This window comes from Paroedura picta, chromosome 10, assembly GCF_049243985.1.
Source record: "Paroedura picta isolate Pp20150507F chromosome 10, Ppicta_v3.0, whole genome shotgun sequence".
NCBI lineage: Eukaryota > Metazoa > Chordata > Lepidosauria > Squamata > Gekkonidae > Paroedura > Paroedura picta.
Genome location: NC_135378.1, coordinates 72,408,342 through 72,425,419, shown reverse-complemented (window position 1 = coordinate 72,425,419; position 17,078 = coordinate 72,408,342). Strand labels below are relative to the sequence as shown.

Sequence of the window (17,078 nt, the reverse complement as noted above, 5' to 3'; positions counted from 1 at the left end):
GGAATATTGGTTTCTTATCTCACAACATATGCTAACCTGCATTCTTAACAATCCCCCAGAAAGGCCAAATGCCCTCTGTATTTTAATTTCTTTTCTGGAATTATTGATCTTAACAAGAAGAACTGTAATATAACTATGACTACTTTAATGCAATGTAGTTTGGAATGGTATATTGACAAGCTTTTTTTCTGGCCTGCGAACAGAGGCAGCCAAATGCTCTAGTTCAAAGAGCATGATGCCCTAAGATGCTTCCATGCTAGAAAGGAGGGGAAGGGGGCATAAAGTCAAGGGCTCAGCTCTGCTGTCAGCAAGTGATTCTATATTTGCCCATCGTTCTCTTATGTAGACACCTGTATTGAATCCAAAATGTTTCCCATGCAAATGCTTCTCAAGTGAACACAAACAAATCCAGATTGCTGCTTTGTCCTATTTATCTCTGGAATCTGTTAACCAATTTTCATTGTGCTGTATTTATTCTCATATTTTGAATAAAACTTGGTTGGTCTTAAGCAGGGGTAGTCAAACTGCGGCTCTCCAGATGTCCATGGACTACAATTCCCAGGAGCCCCTGCCAGCATTCGCTGGCAGGGGCTTCTGGGAATTGTAGTCCATGGACATCTGGAGGGCCGCAGTTTGACTACCCCTGGTCTTAAGGGTGCCACCAGACTCAAAATGTGTTCTCTCTCTCACACACACACACACAATATTCCCAGCTAATGAAAAGTGTGACAGGGCCATTACCACCACAGGGGTTTGGATTTCATTTGTTGACACAAGAATGGCCGGGTTGTTTTTGATTTTGGCCTGCAGTCAGCAAGCCTCTCTGCATAAGAATCTACAAGCCATCCAGCCTATAGGGGGGCTACTTCAGAGCCCGTGGCCTTGGCGGAAATGTTTGCTTTACTCCTTCCTTGTGAGTACTCCCAGACTTCTCGGTGCCTGCATAAGCACTAGACTAGCCAAAGGCGGTCAATGCAAGTCATAAAACACTGAAACTAGAGGAGTTTATTTCGACAGTGGCTCTCTCTCTCTCTTTCTCCCTCACTCTCAGCTTCAGGGTGGCTGAGTCGGGAAGACTGTACTTAAGAGTGTTTATGATTCAGAAGATATTTGGAGACCGTACAGTAGCTCCAGCTTTGATTTCCTCCATATTCTCTGAAATGTAATTAAACCTGTCACATTTCTCCCAGTCATTTACTTTCCTCCCCCTTCTCCTGGAAACTAAATATTCATGCAGACATTAGGAACATTAAACAAAGGAAGTTCCAGCGGGCGATTAAAAATCTATTTGCTGCCACTTGAGCCCCAGTTAAGTCACGGTTGTCTTGCAAGGGCCCCGTTCCTCCTTCAAGCCCACGTTTTCTCTTCAACCGGTCTCCTTAGCATAACAGGTGCCAGGCGGATTCCTTTTAATTTTGACTGGGACGTAAGCGCGAACTGACTTGGTGAATATTAATATCCTTCCCATGCTAGTAGAGTCATAAATAATTCCCAAACTGTTTTGACTTCTGATAAAAGGGAAGTTTAAAGGAGGCCTTCCCTGATACTTTTTTGGATTTGGCTACAGACGTCCACGTGCAAAACACGCCCGTCACGCAGCAGCGGTAAAGGAAGCACGTGTAAGTGATGCCCTTTATGGAAGCAAGAAAGAATCCTGAGAGTGGTGATTTTAAAATATATATATATATATTCTCATTACCCTCATAAAGTATGCAGTTACTTGGTTATCTCTATCTGGGTCTAATTTCATCAGCTCTCAGAAGCTAAGTCAGGGGTAGTCAAACTGCGGCCCTCCAGATATCCATGGACTACAACTCCCAGGAGCCCCCTGCCAGCATTTGCTGGCAGGGGCTCCTGGGAATTGTAGTCCATGGACATCTGGAGGGCCGCAGTTTGACTACCCCTGAGCTAAGTAGTGTCTGGACTAGGAAGGGAGGCCACCAAGCAAGACTCTGCAGAGGAAGGCAACAGCAAACCATCTGTCCTCCTCACTTGCCTTAAAAACCCTTTGTGGGATCACCATTAGGTAGCTGGAACAGGAAGGTAAATTACACACACACACACACCTTGATATAAAAGGTATTGTGGCAAATCATTCAGCGGATTAGAAAGCAGGAACTTCATGCGGCATCATTCATTTGCTTGTTTTGTTCCTAACAGTCATTTGCTTTTCAAAATCTTAAGCAACAGAAAACAGAAAAAACCCTGTCACCAAGGATTGAATTCTGTAAGCCCTTTCTTCTCAGTTGAATCCTATGACTAGGGATGTGTGCTTGAATATATCTGGGTCTCAAAAAATACTTTATCCGTACAATTGGCACATTTAAGTATCCAGAGCAGTATTCAGGATTCTTGGGATCTGGGCCCTATAGATTTCTGCAAATATTCAGGAAAATCTGCCACTGGCCTTTTAAGAAGAAGAAGAATTTATTTTTATGCCCCGCTTTTTTAGTATCTGAAGGAGTCTCAAAGTGGCTTACAATCGCCTTCCCTTCCTCTCCCCACAACAGACACCCTGTGAGGCAGGTCGAGTTGAGAGAGCTCTGTCAGAACTGCTCTGTGAGGACAGCTCTAACAGAACTGTGACTAGCTCAAGGTAATACTTCACATGGTTGCATGTGGAAGAGCAGGGACTCAATTCTGGCTCTCCAGATTAGAAGCCGCCGCTCATAACCACGACACCAAACTGGTTTTCATTGATATTTATCTTGTTTCCCCCCCCCTCCTTTTGCAAGTTTCCTCAGTCCAGGGGGGTGGGCAGTAAATGTAAGTAGACACCCTTTCAAATATTAAGTTTATGACATTTAGGACTACAAGGCCAAAACCAATACTAACTAAAAAGAGCCATGGTGGTATATTGGACTGAGAGCTGGACTAAGATCTGGGAGACTGCAAGTTCAAATCCCAGTGCTGCTGTAGAATTTTATTAGATGACCTTAGGCCAGGGATAGTCAAACTGCGGCCCTCCAGATGTCCATGGACTACAATTCCCATGAGCCCCTGCCAGCAAACGCTATGCCCTAGAGAGCGTTTGCTGGCAGGGGCTCAGGGGAACTGTAGTCCATGGACATCTGGAGGGGGGGCTGCAGTTTGACAACCCCTGCCTTAGGCCATTCCCACACCCTCAAATTAGCCTACCTCACACCATTGTCATAAGGATAAAATGGAGGAGCGAAAAACAATACAAACTGCTTGGAGTCCCCTCTGGAGAAATAGGTGGGGCACAATTGCGGTAAATAAATTAAATTAAACCAAGAGGAATCCAGGGCAGATATTTCAGCATCAGTGTGTGTTTATGACTGTTCACACCAGACAGAAGTCTGGCTGCAACAATCTACAGCTGCCGTGCAAACTAATGGTTTGGCCTCAATGGGCTATGTCCTAGCACAGGGGTAGTCAAACTGCGGCCCTCCAGATGTCCGTGGACTACAATTCCCAGGAGCCCCCTACCAGCATTCGCTGGCAGGGGCTCCTGGGAATTGTAGTCCACGGACATCTGGAGGGCCGCAGTTTGACTGCCCCTGTCCTAGCACCTTCATATATTTGTTGGGTCTGCGTACTTTTTAGAAGAAGAAGAGTTGGTTCTTATATGCCGCTTTTCTCTACCCGAAGGAGGCTCAAAGCGGCTTACAATTGCCTTCCCTTTCCTCTCCCCACAACAGACACCCTGTGGGGTGGGTGAGGCTGAGAGAGCCCTGATATTCCTGCTCGGTCAGAACAGTTTTATCAGTGCTATGGCGAGCCCAAGGTCACCCAGCTGGCTGCATGTGGGGGAGTGCAGAATCGAACCTGGCATGCCAGATTAGAAGTCCGCACACATAACCACTACACCAAACCACTACACCAAGATTATTTAAGCATGTCAATCAAAGGGTCTCTCACAGTCAACACATGAACAATCTGAGCTGTTTTTAAGAGACAGACTGAAGACAAATGGGTAGGTTTGTCAGGTCATCTTTGAAAAGAAAGTACTACTTTCTTTTATAAAGAAAGTACTTTATAAGAAACTACTTCATAAAGTACTACTTTATAAAAGTTCATTCCAACATCTAGCAACGTTCTGTTGGCCTGCACTGGATAAGACTAAATCTAGTCACATTGTAGTGTTATTATGAGTTAAGGCAATACATTAATAGCCTATCTTGAGCATGGCCCACACAAGGGGAGCTGTCAAAACTCTAAAGCAAGTAGTCATGAATGGTGTGGTTTGTTTTTAAATATGCCTTTTTAAAAAGTGTCAGGATGATGCTTCCTCATAGCAGGCTGTATTCAGGATAGTCTCTCAGAACAGTAAGACTTTGTACTGTACTGTCAAGAAAATATTCTTGAGCGACATGGAGACTGCCATAAGCATCTTTAAACGCAGTCAATTTGCTAAGTTGTCATCATAAGATATCATTTTAACAACCCGTGCATTTTAGTTGCATTCAAAGGGGCCATTTTCCGGGAAATAACAGTATGACACCTTCTTGGTTAACTGCCTCAAAAATCCACATTATACCAGTGAACTAAGCAAGAGAAATAAAATGTTTTACTTCCATGATGAGGGCGACTGAAGAAAAAAAGTAGAATTGTTTGCATTAATAGTTCATAGACGCTGGCCAACAAGTCCTGTGGGTTGGCTCCCTTTTTTAAGCCTCTTCCATGTCGATATGGGCCTACATGATTGGAATTAGCTCCTCATTTTTATAAAATTGTCTGATAAAGGTTAGGGGAATCCATTTCCATAGCTAGAAGGCAGCCGCAGTGAAGTACATTTCAGCTTTTCATAATATCTCCCTGTTGCGGGTTACAGTCGTATTGCCTCGGCCCTAAGTACATCAGCAGGTAAGACATAATAGAGATCACGCCACTTCCAAACTCTCCTTCTCCTCTGGCTAGTTTCCTTGCCCTTTAGAAATACAATCCTATTACAGTGGGCATAGCTTGCTGCCAAGAATCCAAGCAGACGGGGCTTGAAACTTGACTTCAGATTCTGTGCCTCCCCTAGGCACCATTCCTTTCCCGTAGTATATTTATTCTGCAGCTACAAAGAAAATGGCAGTTCAAAAAAAAAATTGGCATGGGAACATCAATTGTGATGAGTGGGGGCATGTCATGGATTCTTCCGGCATTCTTTTCCCTGCCATGGATGCCATTGGGGCCTATGTTCAGCCAGGTCCAGGTGGAGCCTGCATCATCCTGTAAGGAAAAAATGCCCCAGTCATCTCTGTGGCACTTTACAGCAGTGGTCTTCAACCTTTTTATCACCAAGGACCGCTCAACGCTTGACAATTTTACTGAGGCCCGGTGGGGGGGGGTAGTTTACTCCTGTACTAACCACTGCCCTAACGCTCTCTAACTCTGGTCGCTATGGTAATGTTTAAACATCCCTTCAAAATAAGATACGGACATGCCACAACAATGAACAACAATGAACATAAGGAACATTTTATTTTCATGGAAATTTTAACTCATCACAATAACAAATCAATGGGATCCCTGAGCTTGTTTCTCTGCAACGAGATAGTCCCATCTGGGAGTGATGGGAGACAATGACACCCAAAGTGTGTTGTAAAGGGCCAGGGGGGATGAAGTAAAGGGCCGGGGGGGGGGGGAGAAGGCGTCCTTCGTGGCCCACCTCCAATTAGTTGACGGACCACATCTGGTCCGCAGTCCACAGGTTGGGGATCGCTACTTTACGGTGGCATGGAGCTGACTGGGGCTTTTGACATTTTTTAACAAAGGTGGGATTGCATTGTAACGCAACCCCACCTTCATGAAAATAAACACACACACACATCACCACAGAGAAGCATGACGGAACCTCTCCACCCAGGCATGTAGAAGCAGTAATCTAGGGTAGACCAGGTCCATTGGGGAAAATCTTCCCCTGTCTGGACCCAGGAAGTACACCACGAAAAGAAAGGGACGGTTCAAAATTATTGTAACAGAAAACAGAACCTATCCCGGGCTATATTAAACAATTTCACAATAAATACAAATAAACGTTTCTTATCTCTTCTTATATATTTATGTGTATAAGCACAACCAGAACGGCCTCTAGATTGAACCGTTTTCAATTTTGTTTTCCTCAGTGGTTGTCCTTCTTTAAATTATATTATATATATGTGGCCTTTGGCTCTCAGGTTTGGGGAGGTCTGTTCAAAAAACTCATCCCGGATGAGTTTTTTGAACAGACCTCCCCAAACCTGAGAGCCAAAGGCCACATATATATAATATAATTTAAAGAAGGACAACCACTGAGGAAAACAAAATTGAAAACAGTTCAATCTAGAGGCCGTTCTGGTTGGACCCAGGAAGTGGCAGGGCTAACTGCCCCACTGCAAGGAGCCAGTATTGGCCCAGCATGCCCACTGCCATGTGGAAAGGTCCCAGTGAGCCTGTATGCTTCTGAGTTACCTTTGGCTCAGAAGCAAAATAAGGAGGAAAGTGACAAAAACCTGACTTAGAAATTCTGGAGAAACAGTGAATGGAAAGCAAACTGAGTGCTGAAGGGGAGGAAATCAATGCAGAATGAAAAAGAAAACCTGAGGGAGATGCACAGCAAAAGCAAGGGGGGAGATCACTCATGCATAATAGGCCACAGACTCTTTGGGAAGGCTTCCTGTTTGAAGGAAATCTATGAGGATTGTCTCTTGGTGTCCCACTGTTATATGGTTGTTTCTCTCCTATTGCTTTGGCGTCCAATGCAAAAAGAACCGTCCTTGGGAATTTGACAATTGTAGATTAAATATTTAGTACATCTGAGAATGCCCTCCTTGAAAAAGCCATCCATCCTGGGAAAGAAGTGCACAGAACCCAGAGCTGGTAACCCTAGATGTTCATACTTTCTATGCACCACATAGGAAGGCACACAAACATAAGGCTTTCTCCAGAACCCCACTGTGTAAAACTTGCACATTAGGGTACAGTAAGAATTGTATCCAATGTATAGAAGAATAAAGAAGAGTACCAGTGTGGGAAATAACAAGGTGTAAGCTATGAGTGTCAAAACGTACACACTTCTTATTTCAATGGCTGCAATCATAAGTGTGTAAGCAAATTCCACAGAAACCAAGGAAATTTACTTTCAAATAATGCCCTGTTGAAAAAGTTATATCAGTATTATAGGGGAATTAGTACACTGAAGTGTTAATAATTTTGACCATGAACCCAAGACTTTGCAGAAGCAGCTTGTTCATATGCTTTTATAGCACTACTATACTCTCAAATCCTTGTCCCATTGCTGTAATACAGGCAATGTGCTTTCCATTTTTTTAAGCACTGTATGGAGATTTTGCTCCATATTTAATCACAGCTATGATATACAGCACATTAACATTCAGAGGAAGTCCTGGAAGGGATTAGATCCATTGTCCTCCTTTTGGAGAGTTGCATTCGGAGGAGGAATTAAAAATAGCTTTGCCAGCTTCTTAATTGCATCCAGTTGCCTTTCCTCGAGGGACTTTATAAGAGTGCATCTTGTTTTTCCCAAAAATAAAATAAAATCCCCTAGCTATTAAAAAAAAAAGTAGGTCTGTAATCTTTGACCAAGCCTTTCTCCTTCTGGTGATGTCAAAGTTGAAAGTCTTCATTAATAAGGTTACAGATTTAATGGTGTGAAGGGGACATTAGGGGAGGAAATGGAGGGGATGAAAGACACAATGGTGCGGTACCTGGCAGGCATTGTCAACATTTCCTTTTGGGAGTTCTCTCAGTTGGCTCAGGAAGATAGGAAAGACATGTCCTTGAGAAGGCCAGACGGAGCTGAGACTACTGTTCAAATTCCTCTAAATCAACAACAACAACAAAAGATTTATAAATGTAAAGCATTAACATGCATTTCCATTCATCTGCTGAGTATCATCCACGTGTGATAAGGAGATCTGAATGAGAAACTAGGATTTCCAACTAACCAGTCCTGCATTGAATCCTTGAACTTATAGCAGCTCAATCTGCAAAAAATGAGCAGGGAAGACCTGTTCACACACCATAAAGACTATCATTATCACCTGTTAATATGCAAAGATCGAACTGACAATAAAGGTACAGGAGGGGCCATGACTCACTGTTCAACCATCTACTTAGCATGAAGAAGGTCAATTCAATGCCCAGCATCTCCAGTAGGAAGGACCAGGTAGTGGTCAATGGAGAAGACCTCTGCCTGAAACCCTTGAGAGATGCTGTCAGTCCAAGTAGACAATACAGACCTTGATGGACCAAAGCCTGATTTAGCACAAGGTAGATTTGTGGGCTCACCTGAGTTAAAGTCAATAAAAAGGTTGACGATCCTAGTTGGGAGTGCTAGTTATTTTATGGCATGTGGATGCTGCTACATTGATCTTTCTTTCTTCCCAGATGAGGGAATACATTGCGGCAACATACTATGATTATTGCACAGAATCTTCACATACGCCTGCTGAGATTCAATCCGTCCTCAGTGTTTAGGTCTACATGACCAGCTGTTTTTGTTCATTCTACATGTGAATTACTGGCAGCAGGGTGCAGAGAGGTGACAGTGACAGCTGGAAGGATGAATGTGCTCTCTGTGTGCGCACTGGTCTGGATGCATGGAAAGTAACCCAATAACAGTCCCCAGTGGCTTCCACACAACCTGAACAATCGGCTCCCAGTTTGTGATGAGCAAGGGGAAGGTCGGCTGAACTGGTGAGGGCTTGAATGTTTCTTCTTTCTCCTACGGTATCCGCTTTCTTTGGAATTATTGCAATTTAGTCATGCAACAATTAAATAGAATCCTCTCACTTTTTGATGTTTCTTCTTTCTCCTACGGTATCCACTTTATTTGGAATTATTGCAGTTTAGTCATGCAACAATTAAATAGAATCCTCTCATTTTTCTGATGTTTTCAGTTACAATTTTGCCTTTGAATGAAGAGGCAGGAGTAGCTTATTCAGTGAGGTTTGTACATTTAAATGATGGAAGTATATTAGCCCACTTTTATCTCTATGGTCTAAGCTAGCCTGACCTCATCAGATCCTGGAAGCTAAGCAGGGTTGGTCCTGGTTACTCCCTGGATGGGAGACCACCAAGGCAAGCGATGGCAAACCACCTCTGTTCACCTCTTACTTTGAAAACCTTGTGAGGTCACCGTAAGTTGCCTGCGACTCAGTGATACTTGTCACCACCATAATTCTCTTGGGACTTCCAAGCATTTCTTGTTGGTTATTCCTTCTGCCCTTCAAATTCAAGGGTTTCCCACTAGATTTAGAGCCTTCTCACCTGTGATTCCAAGACTCTATGAAGAGGTTAAACATGCCCCTATTCTTCTGGGCTTCTGAAAGTAAAGTAAGAAAGACCTTCTGCAGAGGAATTGCTATACTGGGGATCAAATAAAACCATCTGTTGGCGTTGTTGGTTGTCATACCCCCCCCCAGTCACCTTGGCTGGTAGCTGGGTTCCACGCGGAATGGGACAAAGGCAGGCCCAAAACTATACGGCAGAATAACAATCTATTACTTCTGCTGTATAGTTTTAGGCCTGACTTTGGCTCATTCTGCATGGATGGAAAAGGCCAGGGCAGTGTTGATATGGACCCATGGCTAATCCCCATACTCATACAATATTGCCGCCAGGCTGCCACCCTCCCCAGCTGGGTGCGGATTGGGCCCCAGAAGGGAACACAAATTCTTCCATGTTCCCTTTTGGCACTGCAGGGGCCAACAGGTCATGTCCTGCAACAGGTCCATCAAGACAGGAAAAAACAGGCCTTCCAGGCCCGGTTCTTCCCTGCCTTATGGAGGCCTGCAGGGGGCAAGACATGCCCTGGACAACTTCATGGCACTTCACGGTGCCATTGGGCAGACCAAGGCTATTTTTGTATTTTGTAACCTTCTTGCGGTCACTGTTTCCAAGAGGACACATTTCAGTGAGACACTGGGTGTCCCATGGGATCATGTCCCCCGTGGGACACATTTCAATGCCAGAGACGATCTGGCACTGAACTGCTTCCCCCATGGGGGACACAGCATGCTGCAGAACATGCAGCTCCGGAGTAACACACTGGCAGCAGCCCACAGTGGAGCTGCTGGTGCAGGATCTTAGCCTTTGAATAACAACCCCGAGCTTCCTTAATGGTCTTCCATACAAGTACTAACTAGTATTTACCTTGCTAAACTTCATAGATTGACAAGATTGGGCTAGTGCCAAGTGATGGCTTGTGGGACTTTAATTAGACTATAATGGTTTGGTAACTGGCACATGGAACCACAGTTCCAATTTAGTTTCCAACAGTTGAGGACACTGCAGTGCCGTCCTATGTGGAGTTATATACTCTGAAGTCCACTGAAGTCAATGCTCTTAAGAGGCGGACACATCTGCTGAGGATGGCCCTTTCAGTGAATCAGTCTCTTTATTTTCAGGATTCCTGATGTTCTGGGAAGATCATCAGATACAAAGCCTGGAGGTGTTCTCTTTAAAACAAATCACAGAACGTGCCAGCTTAGTCAAAAACCCGTATGCCTTCAGCGTATTCTTAGCAACGTCCCAGTCAATAAATGGCAAAGCAACAGCTTCTCAAGTTTGCTTTCTATAATTACATTTAAATACCCATTATCCTATTGTGCCAAGCAGGAGGAAAATGCATCAATCTTCTCAGGAAGCAAAGTGCACACACAAAACATCAAAGACCAAAGTCACTCACCAAAATTATATGTGTTTAAAAAAATGACACAGGGAACAACAGGGATGAGTATGATCAATGGGCTGGATCACAATGAAAGAACTACTGTAAACGGCACAGAGGCAACACAGAGGGTACCTTTTATAACAGGAGCTCCCAAACCACAGTCTGGAACAAAGGGAAGTGAAACGTGCCTCAAAAATTGGAGGCATCATTCTTAGCATTGCCAGGTACCCCTTAGCAACGGGCAAAGGTGTGGGGGACTTAACAGCAGCAAACTGAGCCTCAGACTCTGGCAATGCGGCACTGTCACTTCCAGTAGAGATGCTGCTCTGATATCTGGGCAGAAGCTTTGCGGTAGTGTCCATGTGATGCCAGGGATGAGATGACATCACTTCTGGTGAGCCCCAGAATGGCCACTGCCATATTGCTGGTGACGGAGGCCTAGGCGCCAGTTCACTGCAGGTACAGCCCCTGTTGGCCAGATGAACATCACCAGGGGGAAGGGCCCTCCAAATGAGGAGCTGGGGATCCTAATGGGATTGAATTCATCATTATTTATGCCTATTGGAGCCCCCTGGAAGCACTGGTCTGTCATCAGGTTGCCAGTTTATCTGGAGCAAGATCAGATTTCTGCAGCTGGCAGATATGGGTGAAGCATCACCGTTGCCCAGGAAACCATGAGACTACCTCTAAGTCTCGACCAACTGGACAAAGGGGAGAGAAGGATGTTGGCAGATGATTCTATCTGGAATTTCAAGCAGAGTGACTCTTCATTCTTCTGAGCACTGAATGAGAATGTACAAGGATATCTTTTCAAACATAACAGTGAAATGTATCCCCAGTTTTAACCCAGAGCCAAATTGTGCCACCCGTCTCAAAAATTTGAGAAGCACTGACCATATATTGCATATAGAATACAGGGAAGTAGCTCGTAACTCTTCAGCGGATTTTTTACTTCTGTTGATTTCAATGGAGTCTAAATGGAGCAATGTTGCTTAGGATGACAATACCCTTGTTACTTTTGTTAAACTGGGCAGTGTGTGTGTGTGTGTGTGTGTGTGTGTGTGTGTGTATGCATGGTATAAAACTTGTTTATTGCAAAGCATGTTGAGGCTGGTGTGCAAGTGAATTGGGGGGGAATAAATAAACAGAAGTTGCAGATCCGATTCAACAGAATTCACCTTTACCTTTATCATGCAGCATTAAAAGCTACTCTGGGTCCTTTGGAGTGCTTTGATGTCCCACCTGTTCAGAAAAGGTTCCTGGCAGCTCTGTATATACTGGTGACATCCACGTTGGTGTGCTGACCCAGGGTGCTTCCAGGTCTCCATTACAGCCCTATACATATGTACGCCTGGAACTCCTTGATTTCACCATTAGAGCCAATTACCAGGCAAGCTTCTGAGGTGCAAATTTCCCCGCGTTACTTCAATCAGCTGCATAAGTACAGTTGCATTTTCAGCCTTTAAATCGCACACTGAGAAACGCTGAGAGGCCTTAGGGGGAAAAAAGCTTTTGTTCCTTTTATACCTACTTAGCAAGATGTGCTATTCTGGGATCAAAGAAGGAAGGAAGGAAGCAAGATGGGAGGTTGGGTGGCTGAGGGGCCAGAGTTGAGGCAATCTGGCTATCTTAACGTTGAATTTCAAATGTTTGAGTTTATTGTAAACTTAACTCTGAATTTCCATAGTTATGCTTTCTCTTTACAGTTAATGTGTTTTTGAAAGGACTCTTTTCCCTTTATGTTCAGGCACAGATCCGTGTTCTGAGACTTCATCGCAACTTTTCAAGAGGCTCAACTGGAACTTCTGCTCAAGCAACATTACTCCTAGTTATGTAATCTTCCCCCCACCCTCCAGGATGCATTGCATGATTTTGGGTGAGGGGAACCACCCAAGTTTCTGAATGTGACAAAGACTCAGTTTATGGGGGGGGGGGGATGCTGAGTGCTGGAGGGGAAAGAGTGGCTATTCTTCCTATTTTTTAAGAAAACAACCTTCCTGGCATCCTTAAATCCTTTAGGATTTTATTACTCAAATTGAGTGGAGGAATTGACTCACTGAATCACTCAGGCAATGAGATGTGACTCACTCAAGGGTGGTCTAACAAGGTTTAAAGCCAACAAAGTTTTATTAAGGTATACACTTTCATGTGCATTCTGATCCAGTTTGTTATCAGAGTTTTGTTCCTCACATTGAGTTGATTCAACAAAAGTAGTCTAGTTTGACTCAACATGTATGTGTAGGAAATGCACCAATGAGTCTTCCCCCCCCCCCCCCGTGGAGCCTCCTTCCTCTTCATTCCTTTTGTCATTAACACCAGTGCATTTTCAGCATTGTTTGCCTCTGTTGCATATAAAAAAATGTCCAAATAGTGTTCATATGGCATAAAAGCATTATTTATTTGCATTTATAGACCACCCTCCCTTATGGCTCAGGGTGGTTTACAGAGAACGTTAGGCAGGTAACAGTGTACATGTTTGTTATCCCACTCTACCTATAGTTGGATATATCCCCACACTCTTTAGTTACAAATGCAGAAGTAGAGTCCATCTGGCCCCAGACAGCTTTCTGAGAAAACAGGGCAAATGGAGGAAGGCTGGTGGATTCCAGTATGGCTTCCAAGCATTATGCCACTACTCCGGATCTGGTAGTATCCTCACTCATTCACCATTGGTATGAAAAAGTTTTCCACTGATATATAGAGATATATAGGCATATAATGCAGGGACCACATTGGTCAGACTGTTCCTGGAGTACTGTGGACAAAATTGAGAGGGTTTAGAGGAGAGTGATGAGATTGCTCCAGGGCCTTTGACCTACGGGGAAAGGCTGAGGGACTTGGGAATGTTCAGCCTAGAGAAGAGGAGGTTGAGAGGGGATATGATTGCTGTCTTTGTAGTTGAAAGTTTGTCACTTAGAGGAGGGCAGGGAAAGGTTCCTGTTGGTGGCAGAGGACAGGACCCACAGCAATGAGTTTAAACTATCTGAAGAATGATATTGGCTAGATATCGGGAAAAATTCAGTCAGAGTAGCTCAGTAGTGGAATTGACTGCCTAAGAAGTGGTGAACTTCCCCTCACTGACAGTCTACAAGGAGCAGCTGGACAAATACTTATCCTGGATGTTTTAGGCTGATCCTGCATGGAGCAGGGGGTTGAACTAGATGGCCTATCTGGCCCCTTCCAACTCTATGATTCTGTGACAGTAGATAGTATCAGCAAAGTTGCAGTGATTGTTCTCCTAGTTCCACTCCTTGGTGAGAAAGGTTTTAACGTGACAGAAATCTTATTGGGGGGGGGAGCACACCAGTTTGTATTTTTTCCCCAGCCCGGTCATCCACCATTAGTTTCCTAACTGCTCTTGGTACCATTTTTTGTCTTTCGGTTTATTTACTGCATCTTCTTCAGATAAAATTACTCACATGGGTAACCTCAGTCTATCAGAGATAGGGTACAGAATGGGAAGATGTTACAATATTAGTGAATGCTAAAAAAATATTAGTGAATACTAATATTCATCCTTCTTTCCCACAGCACTCTCTGAACGGAGGATAAAGCCTCTTTCGACATGGTAGATCCTGGCAACTGACTCCCTGCTTTTGGCCATGCATTTTGTACCTCATCACCCTGCATCAGCAAAATCAGAGAATAACTCTGAAAGGAATAAATCAACATGGACAGAGCTGCACCTCCTTTCACTGTGCAGGGAATACGCTTTGACTGTCAAAGACCCATCTGAAATATCTTGTGAATGCTGACACGGAAAGCGTTGGAAAGCATTCTATTTTCAGAGGCAACACAATTAAAACTGCAGTCACGGGGAAAGCAAGGCAAAACAAAAGAAATCACACTCTAATGCTACTCATACAATGGTAAATTTGCAAGTCCAGATAAGATTTACTCACCGCAAAGGAAGCCTGGTGCTGTCAGAGCGCACAAAGAAATGGCATGTTCCATTCCAACTGAAATTAAATAACATTTTAGGGGGTCTAGAGCGGCTCTGAAGAGCTTTGCTGTTGTTATTTAGTGACAAGTTTTGCATACAGATCATTTATCACGTTGAGAACTCAGTATGAAATTAGGCAGTGAATTATTATATCAACAAGCAAATGTCCTTAAAATGAAAAATGGCATCATAACTATTGATGTGAAAGGAATATTAGCAGAAACTTTAAAGAGATTGCAGATGCCTTTTTTTTTAATGAAGCCTACTATACCCTTAAAACTTCAAATCCACTTTACATTTTGAGAAAACATTGGATTGATATTATTTTACTTGAGCTGAATGCATTATTCATTCCATAGAGGAGTATTTATCATTTGAAAAACAGATTTCACAAAAGAAAGCGTAATATAAGAAAGAATTCTGGGGGTCAATTTACCGGTACTGATAATGCTTGGTAGTATTTTGGTTAATAGAGCTGCATGACAAATGAGTTCTGAGATTGCCTTCATGGATGTCCATAGATTACAGTTATTTGCTATAGCCTCTTGAATAGCTTCTGTTGGGTAATAATCATCCAAAAATTAGGTAAAGGTAAAGGTATCCCCTGTGCAAGCACCGGGTCATGTCTGACCCTTGGAATGACGCCCACTAGCGTTTTCATGGCAGACTCAATACAGGGTGGTTAGCCAGTGCCTTCCCCAGTCATTACCGTTTACTCCCCAGCAAGCTGGGTACTCATTTTACCGACCTTGGAAGGATGGAAGGCTGAGTCAACCTTGAGCTGGCTGCTGGGATCGAACTCCCAGCCTCATGGGCAGAGCTTTCAGACTGCTGCATTACCACTCTGCGTCACAAGAGGCTCATCATCCAAAAATTACAGCCCTACAAAAATGTCATAGCATCCATTGTGAGTAACAAGGAGAAAAGAATGGTCTGAGAACTTCCTAACCTTTTGCTGATCAACTACGCCAAGGGTAGTCAACCTGTGGTCTTCCAGATGTCCATGGACTACAATTCCCTCTTGTCATTACCTGTAATCCTCATAGAATAGATGGCACCAAAAGATGCTAGATTCAGGACGTACCTTAGACTTGTAGCTAATCCGTAATCTTTGTATTGAGCGCAATAGGAACCTGCTTCCTTTTGTGCAAAAGTACCTGCCCCATTTTCTTCATTCCCAGCATCTAGAATGAAAGGATCACTACCCTCGAAATTTTGCACATTGGAAGCATTGGTGAGACCTCTGGATGACAAATGGCAGGAGCCTTTGCAACCCTCTGTGCATGTATGTGTGTGGGCGCATGTACTCAACCGCATTATGTCATTGTACAAAATGACATGTGAAATCAATAAGCCTGAGGAAAATGGCTCTAAAGCGACATTTTTTAAAATCAAGGGGAAGTAAATTGCCTGTGCTGTTCAGGTAGCTTTGGATTTGTGGCCTGTTTTCCTTAACAGAGATTTTCTTTCCAATAACTTAAGTCTCAAGAATTGCAGTTAGTCACTGTATGCCTAAAAGTCAGATGCATTAATCTTTATATATGTTCCCTTCCATTGCATCTTGCTTTATTTATGGAAATCATTTTGCCAGAGCAATACCATAAGCTCTACAACTTGTTTTCATAAAGAACTGAAGTCTCAAAGAATAGCTTCAAATAAAACAAGACATGAAATATCTCTTCGGAAGTACAGCATAAAAATTACAAATATTTCTGGCTAGCCGAAATATAGCCCATTTATTTGAGGGACAACCTTTTCTTAAGATATCATCTCAGATTACTACCCAAACTCTTCCTAGAACAATTTCTCCAGTTAAAGTATCCTCTGCAGATAGACATACTAGCCATTGAGCCCCAAGCTAGGACAAAGCCTGGTTTTGCAGGGACAACCCACCTTGGCTGGGACAAACTCACAGCAATCAGAAGTTATAACAGCCCAGTCAAAAAACTCACCCCTCTTGCATCTTCTGGGTTAAGTAATTGTGTTTGGTAACCAGGTGGAGGCAGTCAGTCATCAAGCTCTGCCTGGAGGATGGAGCAACCCATTGGAACCTGCAGCTGAGACTGAATTCAAGGCACTTCTGATTGGGTGAACAGAAAAATGGGAGGAGCCAGCCATGAGAGGGCTTAGGAGGGGTAGCCTATTTAAGGAGGATCTGCAACATATGAAGGGTTTTTTGGTTGGTGTTCAAACATTGGGTGAATGCCAAGGGTGTGGAAGGGAGGAGGTTCTCCCCCAGACTGTGGCTCTTCATTGTAAGGAAGGTCCTGGCAGAGCAAGCATAACGTGGGCTTGAGCAAGGGGAACATCATAATATGGTGATTCTGGGCATAAACTCCTAAACAGATGAAGTTGCTTTATACTGAGGCAGATCTTTGGTCTCTCAAGACAGTATTGTCTACTTAGACTAGCAGCGGCAGGCCAGGTTTTCAAGTTGAGGTGTTCAACATCACCTTCTACCTATTCCATTTTTTCTAGAGTCCTCAGATACTGAGCCTTCTAAATGCA

The 17,078-nt window shown here is 43.7% G+C and overlaps 1 long non-coding RNA gene across 1 annotated transcript; it reads right to left on the bottom strand.

Annotated features, from left to right (window-relative positions):
- Window positions 1-4,277: 4,277 nt before the first annotated feature.
- On the bottom strand, window positions 4,278-16,495 carry LOC143819330 (uncharacterized). Its single transcript, XR_013224911.1, has 4 exons — window positions 16,464-16,495; window positions 14,530-14,586; window positions 7,659-7,772; window positions 4,278-5,181 (listed from the first exon to the last, which is right to left on the bottom strand). It is a non-coding gene; the product is annotated as an uncharacterized LOC143819330 (long non-coding RNA).
- Window positions 16,496-17,078: the final 583 nt, after the last annotated feature.